At 36.7% G+C, this 18,108-nt stretch overlaps 1 protein-coding gene across 1 annotated transcript in view; it reads right to left on the reverse strand.

Moving 5' to 3' along the window:
• Positions 1–18,108, reverse strand: part of TENM2 (teneurin transmembrane protein 2) — a 1,449,326-nt gene that overhangs the window by 710,548 nt on the left and 720,670 nt on the right. The window contains exon 10 of the mRNA XM_074604292.1: positions 873–923. The gene's annotated coding sequence lies outside the window, so the exon portion shown is untranslated. The remainder of the gene's footprint in view (positions 1–872; positions 924–18,108) is intronic.

Consider the following 18,108-nt stretch of genomic DNA (forward strand, 5'->3'; position numbering starts at 1 on the left):
ACCCCCAATGCACTAATTATTTTGAAATAGCTGACTTCATAACAAAATAGTACTTTATCAGATTTCACAATACTTTGGTCTGCTTTCAGAAATCAACCACTTAAAAAGCCCCCAAAAATTCAACCCATATTTACAATCCCATACCCCTGGTAAGCCAAAAAAACCCCCACCAACACCAAACTCCCAAACCACCCAACAGTCTTAAAGTGCAGCGAGGAAGATTCATGTTAACCATTAGGAATGAAATTTCCTTTGTCTCAATTAAGGCATTTTGAAGCCAGGCTTTCAGCCACCTACAGAAGGTGACTCTTCTCATTTTAAGGTGGGTTCAACAACACCTTTGACTCTCCACTCACTGGAATATAAGTCCGGTTGCATCCTGTGTTTTAGATGACAGTTAGGTGAAATTAGTCCAAATCTAATGAAATCACATAAAGTTTATTTAAGCACAACAGACTGCTTATGGTGCCTATGAATTTCCACCTCTTATTTATTAATAAAAACAGCAGGCTCATCTCTGTCAGATATCATTGAGGTAGAGTTTTGTGTTAGGAGGTGCTGTGACAGCCATCATTCTGGTTAACTCTTCCTCAGCTCTTTCCACTATTTACATCTTCCGGTTTGTTTATTCACTAAAGAAAACTGATTCAACAAAAACATCAATGTGCAAATAAACTAATGGTCTTAAACAGTGAGTATGAGAGAGTCCTCCCATACTTCTCACTGCTGTCCTTTCCATTTACAGGAAACTCACATATCAATTAAACTCACCTGTTAATTAAAAGCTTGTCTGGAAAATTCCTTGCTAGTTGGAAGCAAAAGAAAGTGCAAAAAGTATCTCAATGCTGAAGCTTTGAATTTTAATTACTTACTCCCAGGTTTGTTCGTGATCCCTCAGGTGCTGGCTGGGCAACAGCAAAGAACTGGAAAAAAGAAACAAAATTATTTTGTAATTCCTGCTGTGGGGAAGAAAATATATTGAGAAGGCTTCCAATCTTCTCTTCTTATCTTGTTTAGATTTATTCTTTATTAATGTACTTAGAAGAAAGTATCTACACACAAAGAAAAAAGATTCTGGAAGATTACAGGCAACTCCAGTGACTAATTGTTCTACAAATTTGATATTTTTTTAAATAATATTAGAGTTCCTATTGTGTTTCTCTCACAATGGAGAATATCAGTATAGTTATAAAAGGGGGGATAATGCATATAAATTTGGCATAAGGGCTACAGTTTTTATCAGATCATCAATCACATATATATTTAAATTTGATGTGTTATTTTATATGCATCTAAATAGAGAAGACATTAGCAGATTTAATAAAAATTCTTGAACTTGTAGGAATTTGATCCTTTTTCTCTAGCTACCCATATAATAATAGCTGAGGTTTTTTACCATTTTCTTTCTTTCCTACGTTTTTTTAGACAAATGATCTTTTATCTTATCAGAGAAGGATACTTCATCTTAAGAATCTGTAAACTAAATATGGAGGCAGTGGATATCCCATGTCCGTTCCCCCCCCCCCCCCCCCAATCACAATATTTTAATAACCTGAATTTTTTAGAGTCCTTTTAATGAGGATAAATATTTGAGATTCTGATTTGGATCAGTAATTTTTACAATAAGAAAATTAATTTGTGACATTTTGCAGAGGAACTTAAGGATGTCATGAGGTTTCTGATGAATCCTTGCATGTGAAAAATTGGGCCATCTGAATCAGACAGAAGATTTACACATTCATTTCTTCAAGAAGTGGAATGAGGACTTTCATTTTTTTATGCCATGCACACAACATATGTACATCTGTTTAAAAAAGTTCAATTATCAGTCAAAATACTCTTGCAAATTAACTTGCATGCAAGTAGATGACAATAGTATATGCAATTGAACTAACTGGGTTCATATTTAGTTTCAAATTTTAAAAAACAAGCCTTCAAAAGGAATATAAATGATAAACAGTTTATTTACTATGTATATAAACCACGTTCAAATATATTAAGTGAAAATACTAATCAGAAACAACATACGTGAGTGCGGCTATTCAATTCTCATACAGGTTATAAGACAGTCAAAGAAGCAGATGCTTCTTTAAAGTGCATTTAAGGGACTGTTAATGTTAAATAGCTTAGATTCCACTTGTATTAAGTTCATGATGAGAGTTTCCTCATCAAATGACCAAGACTTCATGAACTGTAACAGCACAAGTCATTTTTTGGCTATTACACTCATCTGAGTGCTACTGTTTTAGCAGCATATATTCAGTTATATATTCAAGTAGAGACTTCTGCCCACTGTGTTCAGCTTAAAAGTCTGAATATTGTGCAATTCAGTATTTTTAAGAGCCTTAGATAAATTAAAATATTCAAGTGCATTAGGAGTGGATGAAGAATAAATCATTTTGTCATAGTTAAAAAAAAGGAAAGCAAGCAGGCCTCTATCAGCCATTTTGCTTTGAAGCTGGATGTCTTTCAAATGGAGACAATATCTTGGTTTCTGCAGTTTAGTAGGGGACGGGCCTTGTAAGCAGAATCTTACTTATAATGGAAAATGCATTGCACCAGGAGCAGCCATGATACATTCAAATACCCAAGCTACAATTGCTGAGACATTTTATGAATCTGTAATTCATAAAAGAATGCCTTATGAAAATTCAAGACATCAGCACGTCTTATGTAGGTTACTTGTAAATATGACTTTAAAAATTAAAACTCATTCTTTCTGGAAGAATGAGAATCTTTTCTGGAAAATGACAATGCCGTATGTGGCTGAACTTTGACATTAAGAGCTGGGGAAGTATTTTCTAGCTAACACAAAGTATGATTCAAATGTTTTTGTTCAAGAATTTATTCAAAGAACAGTAATGTCTTCTATTGTTTATAAAAGGCCTTCCTTCTCCAACATGGCATAGACCCACGACATTCACTCCAAGGTGATGAAAATACCTTTTAAAATATTTTACATCCAAACAAATCATCTATTCCAATGACAGCAGAATGGACTGCAGGCACCACAGTATTACAACTAATCCACAAGCATCTGAAACAATAAAGGTGGGAGGATAACTTGGATTATCCTAAGGGACGGACAACATCCATCACTCATGTTCTCATTCATGACAAGTTATGTACAAAAACATGACATGAAAATGTAACAGCGGAAAAGTTTGTGACATAACTGAATGCGGACAGCTGGGGTTCCTGAGCGTGCCCCAGACCAAGGGGCACCAGGTGAAGCTCAGCCTGGACTTGATTTTTTAAGATATAGTGGCATTTGTTGAGCCAGGTTAGGAATGTCTACTCCTGTGTTTTGTCCAATCTGCAAACGGTATAATCCTTCCACAAACCACAACTGTTGATTGTGGATATCTTACTCTGAGAAAGAGAGAAATTGTTATGCACCTGACACTTGACAGTCATTGATGCAATGAATAAGTCACTAAGAGTCACAAAAGCCTTTTTATTACCAATTATAATAGTCACTGGATTCTTTTATTTCCTTAGTTTTATTGGCCCTCTGGAAATAAGGGTGGAGGATAGAAATTCTCTGAGAATTTTTCTGATCATCAATTTTTGCTTATGCCCAAAGTATGAGGAAATGTCATGCATCCTTTTCTCTTTATGACAGAAGAACTGAATTAGGAGGAACAAACAGTGGGAAAATACATTGCAAGTTTTCCCAGTGTTTTGCATTGTGCAAAGCCTTTAATAAAAACACCATCTGGAAACAATGGTAAGTTCCTAGGAGAAATGGTAAATACTAAAGATAATTTTCAATCTAATTCTTATGAGTTTTCTCTCTTTAGCACTAGTTTACAATATTTTTTTTCTTTTTTTCTGTACATGAATTCTTTAGATATTCTTCAGTTCATATATACATTCTATCCTTAAAATTCAGATACGATTAAACAACAATACAAAAGCCTTAAAAATTCTGACTATTTCCAGGAAGCATTTGTCAGTACAGTAGCTCAGTTCCAAATTGCTCTAAAACTGTTACATAAAGAGCAATAAGAAGTCCTTATTCATGCAGCATGCTTTTTTTGTCATTCTTACTTGTTGGCATCCAAGACAAAGTCCAATATTTTTCTGCATATTACTGTTAATTTGTGCTTCCTGGGGAGTGGCTGTTCTTTTCCTTCATGGCAACAATCAATGACTACTTCTCAACAGTTACGAGACAGAATCCTATATAGAAATGGCGAATCATATTAAGCTTCTATATGGTCCTTGATCTTTTGCCAGCATGTCTGATCTATTTCCAGAGTACACGAGCAGGGCTATGTGCCTTGGTTAATAAGTAAACAGTTCCTGTAAAACTTCTCTTTTCTCCTACCGTCTTAACCCTCCTTTTGTTTGAAGAAATCCGTGTCGTATTTCAAACAGGGTCTCCTCTTCTCTTTTCTTACGAGAACATTAGTAGTGTCTTAGGTCTGAAACTTTATAAATGAAGTAAATCTCTTCTTGCTAGAGAAGCTTTTGGCAAAATATTTTTCTGTGTATTGCACAGTACGTTATCATCATGATCAGCACAGATTTTCTAAGTCCCAACAGCCCGGTCTCTTAGGACTGAGAAATTTCACTTCTCCAAATGAAGTGAAAGGATAACGTATGCAAGTTAGAATGGAAATCATTCTCTCACCGTTGAGTGCTTTTTTGGTTCTATTCTTGGCAAATATGAAAAAATACGTGTCATTACGATCAGTGATACAGACATGTATCAACTGAGACGTGGACTATAGCTCCCAAAACAATTTCAAGTTCCCACTAAACATTTCAAGTGCCCAAATTAGAAAATTTTAGCCACTGCCAACTTCGCCTGCATTTGATGCAACTTCTGCGAACAATTAATAATCAATTCTTTTATCAATTAAAAAATTATTTTTGATTTACTGTTATATTTAACAGCGTAACTGTCTTAAACACACAAACTACTGGTTTAATTTCTACATGATCTGCTTTTCTCCATTTCTGTCTGATGCAGAAGAGGGAAGTACAGGGCCTGTTCCCCAGGACAGCCCCACTGCTGCTGAGCCTCGTGGGAGCCCAGCACAGGAGAGACTCTCATCAGCCGAGCAGAGCTCATGTGGGATAGTATCGGCCTCCCATATTTCACTCCCAGAAGAGTGTGGGATGGAATCAAAAGCTGCATTCTCCAGCACTGGGCAAGACAGCTCTTTCCCAAATCTGGCTACTTTTCCAATCCCACTAATGAAAGGGAAAAACAAAAATTGAGAATGTGAGCCCGTGCCGTAAGCTTGTGCACAAGGTACTTCTGCTTTCTGATTAATGCTGCTAAGATTGGGGGTTGGGTCACATTTTTTCCTACTGCCATCATGACCTTTCAGCAATTTGTGAATGCCCAATTTATATCAAAATATTATGGTGATGACTTTTGTTAATTTCAAGGATTTATAAATGAGCATGGAATACTTTGCCAGTAGAAAAGAAAGCACCAAAGAATAGATCAGAGAAGGATCTGAGCATACCAACGATCACGCTCTAAATGTCAGAGCTGAGCAATTTCCACACAAATAAAATAAAGCTGCCATCGGCAAACAGCCTGACTTGAAGCGTCAGACTACTGCTGTGTGACTGTGTTACAATCCCAAGGTCACTTACACGGAGAGCAGGTGGCACGACACTCGGCAAGCCAATATCACAGCTCTGCCTTTACATATAGTTACTCCCCAGGAAGACAAAGCTTAACACTTCAAAGTGACTTCCACACCCCACACCCCTTTCACAAACTAAAGAGTTCAATTCAGAAACTTTTACTTAACAAGAAAATGCAGAGGTTCTCTTTTTTCTGTTTAAATTGTAATTTTGTCTTTCAAGTAGAGAAAGAGAAAATAAAGAAGATGCAACATTCACACCTTGCAATTTGTTACAGCCTATGGTTTCATATCCTCTCACCAGAACATCACAGAGGTCTGACAACTGACCAGGGTTCACCTTCTAATAGAAACAACTGATACCTGATGCTGCTGAAAGCATAAAGTTGGGTCTCGCATGCGAATCTGAGAAGCGAGCGTGACATAGTCTTACAATTTGAGTGTTGTGCCACTAGCCAAAAATAAAACTTTTTTAAGGCAGGAAAACCAGGTGTTATAACAATGCTGGTTCCAGTTTTTCACCCCAAAGCTGCTGCTTTTTCATGAAAACAACACTTCAGTAATGGACTTCTGCATCTCATCTGCAACTTGAGATTGACCTATCAAAGTCATGTTCACCTCAGATATGTTTGTTGTTTCTTTATCATCTTATTTACCTAGAGGCTGACCAGTCTAGCCTTCGCTCCTACTGTTCAGACCATCCATGCATGCTCTGTCAAATTAAACATCCCATTTTAACAGGAGCTCAATATTCAGTTAGAGTGTCAATGTCTGGAATCCAAAGCATTATTCAGCATTTTTAAAACGGTACAACATGTGTTCATTTAAAAATCTATGAACCAGCTAAATAATGAATATGGGTAACAAAATTGTATCTTTTGTCATTTTTTAAGTGTGTCAAGAGTAATTGGGAGATTTTACGAAGGATTCAACACTCAAGAATTCCCCTCCTGCCATTTCTATCCAGACATTCAAAAGTGGTCAATATCTCAAATCATGGGAATATTTGAAAGCGTGGACATTTGTTTCAGTATCTAAACGAGGGACAAACTTCTTGAAAACATTGTCCTGCTGTCTCTAACCACAAGGTATTGGTGTCTTGGGTTTACAATAATTAGATATGAAACTTCAGATGTGACAGCTGAACCTTAAATTCATAAAGACAATAATCTCTCCTCCTCAATGTATTCATTATTTTCTATGTGAAACATTACTATAATTCCAGCTGATCTGTAATGTCTTTCTGAACCAAGATGTGCATGCAAGCACTGTAAGACTCTACTCTTGTACAGGGTAACCAGAGTTTTTTGACATTTAAAATATCTAGCGGCATGACAAGAATTTGTATTTGCATATACATACATTGTGCCAGGGAAACTAGATGAGTGACAAACCATCAACAAGCTGCAGCATTGCCCGTGGCTTTCACATCAAGCATGGCTGCATATAAAAATCTTACATTGTTGAGAAAAAGTAGCTTGACCGCCACAGCCTCTGTTTTATACGTGCTCTTCTGAAAAAGAAAATGTATCTTTTAAAGGACAAAACTGTTTATTATATTTATTTGAAACCTTTTTGTTTCCACTGAGGGGAGGAAAGTTTCCTTTCTGATACAATACTTGACATAAACTTCTACATGAGGATTTTCTTTCCCATCCGTCCCTGACTATCAGCAATGGTTATCTCCTGAGGTTAAACCAGGCTGTATGATGCCTGTGAAAGGTTCGTTATAGCTTACTATTGCATCCCACCGGCGTGTCTTCTTTCCCTCACCTGAAGAAGCAGCTGCACTGTACAACTAAACTTATGGCTAGTGAGGATTAATGTCACAGAGAAGTAAAACATGATTTTGTTTTCATGTGACTGATAGTGCATATATTCCTCAGAATCACAGCAGAGCCCAGAGGGACATTTCATGCAGTTGAAACAAGCAACTCATGCAAACCATCTGCAGCTTAACCACATGACAGACCCAGTGGTGATTTCATAGTTGCCAGTGAAACAAACTCCGAGTCCTCCCAGAGAGACAAATGCTGCTGCAAAACAATCCAGAATGTTTCACACCTTGGCGTACGAGTCTTGTGAGAGCTGACCAAAAGAAAAGGGGAATAAAGCAACAAAGAATATACAGCTAAAAAGGAAACTAAACTACACAAAAACCACCCTAAAGCTAGAAACTAATGCACAAAGTAAAAACACTTTCATTGCATAACAATGTATTGCTGCGTCTCCAGCTAGTAAGGTTACGTATTGTACGAAAGCACAGTAAGTGCCAAATTTAGCATTTCATACTTTCAGCCAAGACTTTTGCACAATGCAGGATAAAAATGAAATGTGGAAATAGGTATGAAATTCCTTTGCTGAAGATTTTTTATTTTTCTAATGATGTCAAATTTTTTTGGAGTTGCTGATGGGTCCAAAGTGGTATTGCAGGGAATAATGAACATGTAAGAGATAGAACTGTGAAAGGCTCCCAAGTTTCCCTGTTTTTTATTGAGCAGGGAGTAACTGCTGTCCAGAAAATGCTCCACTCCAGGTGCTGGGAGAGGACAGGTTTATCATTGACCTGTGCATCACATTTCTGACTCTGCAGACCGCATCTGCCCTGGAACCCGTGACAACCCATCACAATTAGTTCTTCAGAAAAGTTAAGTAATTTAGGCAAATTCTCACCTCAGTCAATTTAGAAACACAAGCTGCCCAGGAGGCCCCAGGGGCACACCTCGTCTCAATGACAGGCACTGATGAACTCAGAGAGGAGAGTTTTATGGCACACCCTTCACCGAAACCTGACATTTGTAAACGAAGAGTACAAATGTATTTAGGAGACAAGAGTTCTACTCCCTATCTCTTCCTGAAGTGTAGGTTTTGAAAGGAGGTATGTTATTTTGTGAGAAAGGACAGCTATATTAATGCATGCTTGGTAGCTCATAGCACTTCTCCTCAGCTGATTCAACAGACATCTGTTACATATCTAATAATCAATCCTCTCTAAGTTGATTTTATGGTCTCAAGTAGCACAGTCACATTTCAAGCAATTTCTACAATTACGGAAACAGCTAATAGCTCTATCCTGAAATTCATTACACAAAAAATTAGTCTGATTCTATATAAAAGACAGAATAATGGAGGCTCTTTTTCTCTACATCACTACTTTTAACAAGGTTAAACAAAAGGCAACGTAAGAAAAACACTTTGTTTTACACCGCTGAACCGACTGTCATTTTGTCCCATTACCTGTTTGTTTGACCTGATACGATGCATCACAAGATGACTTACCAGTTTAAAGGAAGAAAACATCCCCAACAGGCTTTATCAGTGTCAGAGCCTCATATAATACACAAACTTGCTTCTAACCCTTCTGTTAGGAATTTCTACCTGGAAGTTTTTATAGGCTACATTTTCTCTGTCTGTAATTTCTTGTGAGTAATTACGGCCGCAGGTACCAAACATACTTTGCCTTCTCGCTGCTGTGACACACTGATGCCCACACTGTGTATGAAGCTATGGATCTCAAGAAAGCCAAAAACATAATCATGCTAAACTGCCAACTAGTGAAAAATGATCAACTGTTATACCTCTATCAAATCCTTTCACAACCCCAATGCTTTGGTTATGTTAAATTTTTAAAAATGCAACCAGATAACAAGTTTTAGCGATATTTCTATGTAATACAATACATTTGTTTGCTAAGATGCCAACGAAGATTGCTTTTGTATTCTGGAGTTTGGGCTACAAAATCTGGGGAAATAAAAAAATGCACCTGTCAAGCACGCAACTGACAATTCCTCACCTGGATGCCTACATAATGGTACCTAGAAAAAAAATCCCTTTACTAGGGTTTCTGTATTTGCAAGTTAGAGGAAAAACTTTCTCTAAACCTTGCAGTTCTAAATTCAATTGCGTTGTAATAGCCGACACCTTTGAGGTACACGCTGTCATTAAATCCATCAGCCATTTACCAACTTAAACCAGAGAAACACAATGATATAATTACACAGAAAATATACAGGATAATCTGCAATGCTTATTGGCTTTGTTCTGTACTCTGCAAGATCCTGAAGGTAACAAAAGCTTTAAAGACACAGATTATTACATTACCCATGGTCATGAGCACCCATGGTCATGAAATCTTTGGGGTTTCAGCATTTTCATGCAACAAATTTTCTGTCAAAGAAAGGAAGTTCTCTTTCACTAACAAACCTCTAAGGGCATCAGTCAAAGATGCTCCAAAAATCAGCTGTTTTAATCATACTTCATGGCTAAACTGCAACAAGGGGTGGGAGGAATATTTATATTACCTAGTCTTATACCCAATAGAAATACCTAAACTAACCACTGGGTCACCTGGACAGCAATAAAAAGGGTGAAAGAGCCTTAACTTAGAAATGACTTTACCTGGACTTCCCTGAATTGCTTCAAAAATCACATTCGTCTTCTGACCCTGAGTATACAGATAGCCAGTGACACAAGCTGCCCATCTTGGGAACATCAGTTGAACTCCTAAAATTAGACTCTATGTCTACCTGCAAAACTCTCATCATATTAACTTTCCTCAGTTCAAAGTAACTCCAGAAAGAGAGCTTAAGACAGTGCGGCACTCGTGCAAATGGTATCAGCCATGCAAAGTTTGCTATTAAAATCCTTTTAATAGCAAACACCACATCCAAATGCCTTTACTTTGTCAAGCTTATTTTTTAGCAAAGGAGTACAATATATTTCCTTCCTTCTTGGAAGTCTCTGTGTTCTCAGTTGCTATTTCAAATTAACCTAGATATGGAGATTAAACAACCATTTGGGATAAAGTGCTAATCAGAGGGAAATAACATTGTCTAGTGTTTCTCAGCCAGAGTGGCTTTGCTGTGGATTAAGTCTATAGCACAGAAAATGGAGATGACTCTTAGAAATAAGAAATGAAACCATCTATTTTCTGTGACCTCCTACAATAAACAAGGCTTGAGCGCAGCAGCTGTGAGAATCCCCTGCATATGCTGGCGGATGGCAATCCAGGGCTGACTTGATTTCAGGCCGTATCCCTTGTGAATGACTGAAAAGCTGGCTTATTCATTTTGTGGCCCTATTCCAGTTGCCAAGGTTTATCTCCGTAGTCTTGCAATCCTTTGTGCACACAGCTCTCCGTAGGAAGTCCCAAATAGAATTGCCTTCATCGCCATAAAGCTAAGTGCTGTGAATTGACTTTTGCAACCTTACTCCACAGTTTTGGTTTCCCATAACACAGTGTCCTTGCGGCACTGGGTAGCAGCTTCCTGAGCCGGGGAGGCTTGCTTCAGGTATATGTTTAAGTGCGGCTCTGAGGTGGGGACTCCAGGTGGGACACAGTATTAAAGGGACTGAGCATTCATGAAGACCGAAGTCTGATAACAAGTCTGTTAAAATGGCCTTTACAGTCAAGGGAATAGACTTTACAGTCAAATAGGAATAGATGAGGGAAAACAAACAAAAAAGTCATCTGAGGCTCTGGAAGATGCCACTATCATGGCATCTTATGCCTTATGACTTTATGATCATAAAGGTCAGAAAGTTGTATGAATCTGTCATCTTGCATGGCCAGAGACAGAGGAGGATCAGGTAACACCTTCTCCAAATCTCAGCCACTGGCAACGCGGAGAGGTCGCTCAGTCTCCCTGCAAGTGCTGAGGGAGGCTTCCATCGCAGGAGAAGATACCTGCTTCACTCTAATTGCTTTGGGGAGTCCTCAAGGGCTTTACTCATACCTGGAGTAACACCACTGCTCATACAAAGCTCAGCCTATTCAAAAACTAACAACTCTCATATTTAATAAGCCACATGTCTCATGACTACCTTGATTCCTGCATTACTTAGAAGGAATGTTCACAATAGTATTTTAAGTCAATTTATAAGCTTTTTAGCTTTTGTTTTTTAAAACTGTGTTTTTCAAAAGAGCACATGAATAATCAAAGCAGAAATAATGAGTCAAATCAGCAAACGCAGTAATTTCTATGTGTAAAATAGTTTCAAATCAGAAATTGAAGTTATATTTATACTAATGACAACCTTAACATCCTAACAGGCTCCAATTTTTGCATAAAAATGATACATTTTAAACATCTAAAAGCTTGATGGGAATTTTATACTCTGTTTATGTTAAACCAAAAAAGTGAACTTAAAGTAATCATGTAAATTGAATGATAATAAGAGTTCTTTTATATTTTTAGACTACTTCAAATGAATAATTTAAAAGGCATCAAGCAAAATATTTTATTAACATAAAGTTAATGGTATATTTTTATAGTATCTGATTTTCAAAAATTTGTACTAAGGCATTACCATAATCAGCTCATGTCAGTAGTATGCCATTTCACATGCTTTTATTTTTGAGTAGCGTTAATGTACTCCCTGGCACAGACATTAAGTCTAAACCTTGTTCCTGAGCTATCGCTACTCCCTTTATTAAAATACTTGTAATTTGCTAACTTTTACACAAATCTAAAATAAAGCCGACCTTGCTCTGTGTATTCCTACAACAAAATCAAGGGCTCAACAGTGGGAAATTCCAGCACTCTCAGACAAAGAGAAAGAAAATAAAAAGGATCAGCCAGCGCATGTGTCACAAAGCAGATATTTTGTTGTGAAACCAAGACAATTATAGAATATTAAGAGATTTCCTCTTCATTCCTCGGCTAGAAAAAGACGAAAACCACCTCACTCAGTGCCAACTTGAGGACAGGGAAGATGACCCCACTAGCGTTAACAGTTGGGTTCTAATTCAAAATATAATTTTATTTCAAAAGAGAGATATATTCTTATTACCAGTGGCGAGGAATACTTGAAATGTGATTTTTCTCCCACAGTCAAATGTTCACACTAGGTACAGAAGCTGTCTGCAGGATGGTCACAACTTGCAGTAGGTTTCCTGCTTCAACAGTGGAGACCATGCAAAAGCAAGCGTTTCTTAGGGTTGGCATTTTCAGGTTCTGTTAGGACATGAAGGACATGACACTGTGTGGCAGCTATGGGTTTGTAAAACCTCACAAAACCTACATTTAAACCACATTACAATCCACAAAGTCTATATCACATTTAATTTCCTTAAAAAAACATTATTTCATATAACACGCTTTTTTTTTTTCTAAAAATAGGGATGCCCTTTTTATTTCTTCTGTCTTCCCAATAAAGGGCACATACAAAACTCTTGTTCTATACAGACAACTCTCGCCAATACTCAACGTAAAACTGACGTTTATTTCCCTGTGATTGCACTTCCTAATGCCTATTTTTTTTATAATCTATTCCAAAATAATATGTTATCAGTAACACTGATGATAAATACACCACCATTTAGAACTGGATGGAGCACTGCCACTGGCTTTGCTGTAAATAAATAGAGCAAGCGGAAAAGTAAGTCACGTAACATAATGAAAGACTAAGCAATTGCAGACTTAGGGCTATGGAAACAAACTTGGCATGTTTAATTACCCTTATCAAAGGACTTGATACTTTGATAATATACTGTGTAAAAATGCTGTAACATTTGAGAATAGTTTGAATTAAAAATTCCAATTGATGGTTTGTCAAAATAAAATAAAAAAAGGCTACAAGGGTGAATATGTAGCCTCATGAGTCTTCTTCAGTACTTCAGTGTCTTAATAATCACCCAGTAAACATTTGAAGCCCCAAAAAATGTTCAAATGATTAATTTAAAAAAGAAACAAAGCAGGAAGATTTTTGAATGTGGAGTCCTATGACAGACTTCAAAGATCCCTTGAAAAGAGAACACTTTGTGATGGAAATATTTTTCCTCAGGGGTTTTCTATCACCATTTGAAATTTTATATGCTTTCCCCATAATATTTTGCCCATTATATTACCATCTTCTCTAGCAGCAAGAAAATTATTAAAAGATGAGAAGATGAAGAAAATCCACAAAATTGCTTGGTCTCACAAGTTTTGAATTGGGGAAACACATAGTATTTTTTCAAATGAAAAAATTAACAGCCTGTAAGGAAGGCATCATAAAACTTAAGGCAATAAACTCTTCTGACACTGTGGGGCTTTTTTTCAAATTATGAATGACACAATAAAGATTTTTTATTTTATTTATTAAACACTCCTAGATGTACACCGGAGTTCCACCTGGAAGTGCACATCTCCGGCAAGGAAATTTATCCTGTGTGAAGACTTAGTTCAAAACCTAAGCATTACGTGAAACACCCCACTTAGATTTTGTAATCTCAGAGGACTCTACTCTGCGGAAACCGTACTTTCCTAAATATACATCTTTGTTGGTATATATGTACATCCTTGCATTGAAAACATATGTACAAGATTGTAAAAAAATACACAAACCCCCCACAGATATCACTTAGTTCTATCGCTCCTATCACAGAGAACAAAAATGAAAAAAACCAAACCTCTACACCCAGAAATAAATTAACAACAAAAAAAATCCACAGCCACCTTGTTCTAATGTTATTTAGATAGTAAACAGAATAGTTAACACTTCATTATTCTTTAAATATGTGAACTATTAGAATCTATTCCAATTCCTACTCAGTTTATCAGCAAATTTCCAGTTACTCATAAATGAAAGGAAAATTAAACACAATGAAATATCTATCATTTCTGAAGCTGAGAATTTTCCTATTATAGTCATGTCAGAATCTTTTTTCTTTTTCTAATCCAATGACATGTTACATTAACATCAATTAATCATTGGAAAGAACTACCAAGTGAATTTGTACATTCTCATTTCCTAAAATCTTTAAACTCAGACTGAATGGATTTCCAAAATACACTATTCATAAAAATAAGTCATTCCTCTTATACAGGCATAATTAGATTAGACCTATCTCTGTGCACAGATCTAGAAATCAGATTACATGACCTTTTTGACATAAATTCACGTATCTAACTCCATCAAAATGATGAACAAAGCATGCAGAAAAGTGGAGTCGTGAGACAGCCTCTTTCATCGTACCCTCTGCACTGTTGTGGCGCCTGCGATAATTTGTGAAACACAGAGCAGTGAATGTGTTGTGAAAGGCCTGTGACGACTGGGGAAGCTTTGCAGAGCTGGAGTAATGCTGGTGAGTATATTAACGTTCTGGAAATGCTGGTAAACAGCTGTGGAACAAGGGGAAGTCTTTAACACGCTCTGAAAGTGACTAATTGTGAATATTTCAAAATGATGCAAGTAAAAAAACCAGATGATCTTACACAAAATTTTGTTATATATTCAGACAAGCAAATGTCACAAATCACACTTGTACTCTTTAAATTGGACTTCAATGATGCTTAAGATCCATGCTGAGGGAAAACCTTCATCCAATATTATGAAAATGCTCAAAATTTATCTCCAGGGAGAAAAATATCACTTTCATTTTACTGCTCCAAAATATCAACATTTTAAAAAGTTTAAAAGAGATAGGTTTGCTGCTAGGGCTGGCTGAATGGCAAAAAAAAAAAAAGGAAAAAAAAAAGTAGTATACCCACTTACTGTGTCTCTAATTTATAAAATCATTAATTATTACAAACATGGCAGTATTTTCATGCAGTTTTATTCTCTTTTCATTTGTTATATTAATAGCACCTTCACAAATTTAAACAGTGCAATCGCATAATTGAAAATTACTTTCACTGAAGTTATATCTAACTATTGACACATTTTCCTGTTGTTAACACTTGTATTTTGAGCTAATAACAACCACTCCCTGGAAATCAAGAATACGGAATGTCTCCTTTCAGCCCCTCGAGAAACTGTGTAACAGTACCCCTCCTTGATTCACCCGCTAAAGAGAATCCACAGATACTAACTCCTGAAGGAAAAAGAAAAAAAGGTCAAATAATAAACCTGTCCTTTTGGCAGTTTAATATTGTATCTAATCATTGTTGCCTTGTCCATGAATGGAGAACAATCAGGATTACTATCTCCTCTGGAAATTCTGGGGAACTGAACAAATCAAATGGTATTGGTAAATGTTCCCGGAAATGTTTTAAGACTGACTCAAGATTCGCCACCCACGACTGCAAGCAAAGCCTTGATAATCTAGGAGAGATCTACTTTAAAATGATTGTGACCATCTTGCTTGTGAAACTAAGGAACTTTTAAACCAGAACTGCTTTTTTCTTCCTTTTTTTTCTTTCCTTTTTTTTTTTTTTTCCTTTCTTTCTAACAAGACAAGCCCCTCACTGGAAGAGATTGTGAAAGACATCCAGTCTGGTTTTGCCTAAGTAATTAGACAAAATATTGTTTTGGAGTGTGGAGATGACCAGCCTTTGTAAATTAACTGGAAGGCCTTATTAGAGATAGAAAGCTCAATATCCGTTCTCCAGAGGACATACACACACAGGTGGATGGAAATGGTTTGGTGGCCTTAGTTCTTTACTGTTTAACGCAAGTAGGCAGGAAACAGGATCCACAATTTTCTGTGGCCTCCATGCTGTGGTTATTTTCTGCTGAATAGCACAGAAATAAAAGCTTTCGTATGTATTTTTGGAAGTAGAATTCTTACAGTGGTAAAATAACTGTAATCAAGAACAAGCTGAATATGGAGTGTAGGAGGATAAGAAAGGTTTTCAGGGCTAGAGGGTCCTGCAGAAGACAAGAAAGTCTGAAGGAAATATAATATTTTAAACAGAGCTTTGCAAGAAACTTCTAGATTTAAAAAATTCTCCTTTGGGGTCCATGAGAGAACATTTCTTGTAAGATGTTTGCTTAGATATTTTTTGGGGGTATTCTCAGCTGTTTGTAGATTTACACAACTGTCTATGAATATCTCTTTTGAATTAGAAAGCCATAAGCAGTCAGGATAATTCCTCATTGCGCCTGCACCTACGCAGAGGAATAATTCCTTAATGCGTAATGCCAAGATGGAAAAATGTTGGTGGACCCCATCAAGAATATGTCATGTACTTGAGGAAGTGATTAAAACTATAAAAAATAACCAGCAGCCAGCCAGTCAGATAGCCAGGATCTATCTGAATGCTAAAATTCACATCTGTTTCCTAGTCTCATCCAAATATGGTGATCAGATTCAGGGTTTTGGCTCAGTTTCATAAATAAAAATGAATTAAAAAGTAAAAATGTTGACAGAAATGGTGAGTGTATACGTTTACTATCTTTGGTTTTGCACTATTCCTTTACTCCAGCAAACTGTAAACAACTCTTCAAAATTTCTTTGTCTGCTTTGTCAACACAATTTCTCCTTCTGCCACGAATAAGTACACACATAAATACTCTTTATCTGCTCTGTACTTACAGCACCGTGGATGCACCATCCACGCTAGGGAGACTTGACATAACTACACTCAAGCGACCTGCTAAGGATTTTGTTCTTTGTGTATACATCTTTCTCTAATGACTCAAACAAATTCCTGCCTCTACATTGTTTATTTAAGCAATGGCATATCTTTCACAGATTGAAATAAATCGCTTCAGTCTTATAATAAGAATTAGTTAGGGAATAATAGCAGTGCACATATAAAAGGAGAACAAAGCACTCAGACATTTCCCTGTATGTTTTATTTTCATCCATCCACACAATACAGGAAAAGACACAACTGTATGGACACACACACACGCGCAAAAGCTTATATGAGGAAATGAGTATAAAATACAAATTCACTGCATTGTTGTATGAGTTTTCATCACAGTGACAACTGCACCTCTTTCAGCTTAGTACTTAATTTCTCTTAACCCTTAAAATCAAGAACTTTCATTGGGTGATATTCATCTGGACATCAATAGTAATTTCTCTGTCTTGCCTTATCATACGCTACTATTCAATTCAGCAACTATAACGTATACAGAAATAATGCTTCATCTGTTGATTAGAGTCCCAGGTAGAATAGCAACCAAAAAAAGGGAAACAAGTAATAATTTTAGAACAAGAACCAATGGTCCTACAGAGACACACATCCATTCCAGGTATAATAACAACCTTCCACACCAGCTGCAGCAGTGTACACTCAGTGGATGTGAAGTGAGTAGCTTGATGGGAATCCAAAAGAGCTGCTGCTTTGTTTTCTTTTCAATCTTCCCTTAAACCTTTGCCCTTCTTGCCTTTTTTTTTTTTTAAATATTTATTTTTACAAACAAAGCAACAAGTTGCCACTGCTTAGACTGCTGATTATGTTGAGACAATGCTGATGGATCGCATCTCATAGTACCCTTGTACCCTTTACTTTGTTTCTTACCCATAGTTTTTTAGCTAACCTATACGATCTCCGGGACAAGGACAATCTTTTGTTCTTTGTCTGTATGTACTGAATAATGTAGGGTCCTCATTTGTGACTGGGCTCCCAAGTGCTATGATGTAATACAAACAGTGAATGAAAGCACTTAATTTTTAATTTAAAATAAAATTGTCAAAAGTGATTACTAATTTTAGACTTATCAACCAGAAACAGCTGGGATCTCATTTTAAGAGATCCCAAGTATCTACACTCTCAGATAATTCAAGTGCAGCTGGAGTGCTCAGATTGAGCACCCAATATCCTCAGACCCAAAATTAATT

This window comes from Larus michahellis, chromosome 11, assembly GCF_964199755.1.
Source record: "Larus michahellis chromosome 11, bLarMic1.1, whole genome shotgun sequence".
NCBI classification, from domain to species: Eukaryota; Metazoa; Chordata; class Aves; order Charadriiformes; family Laridae; genus Larus; species Larus michahellis.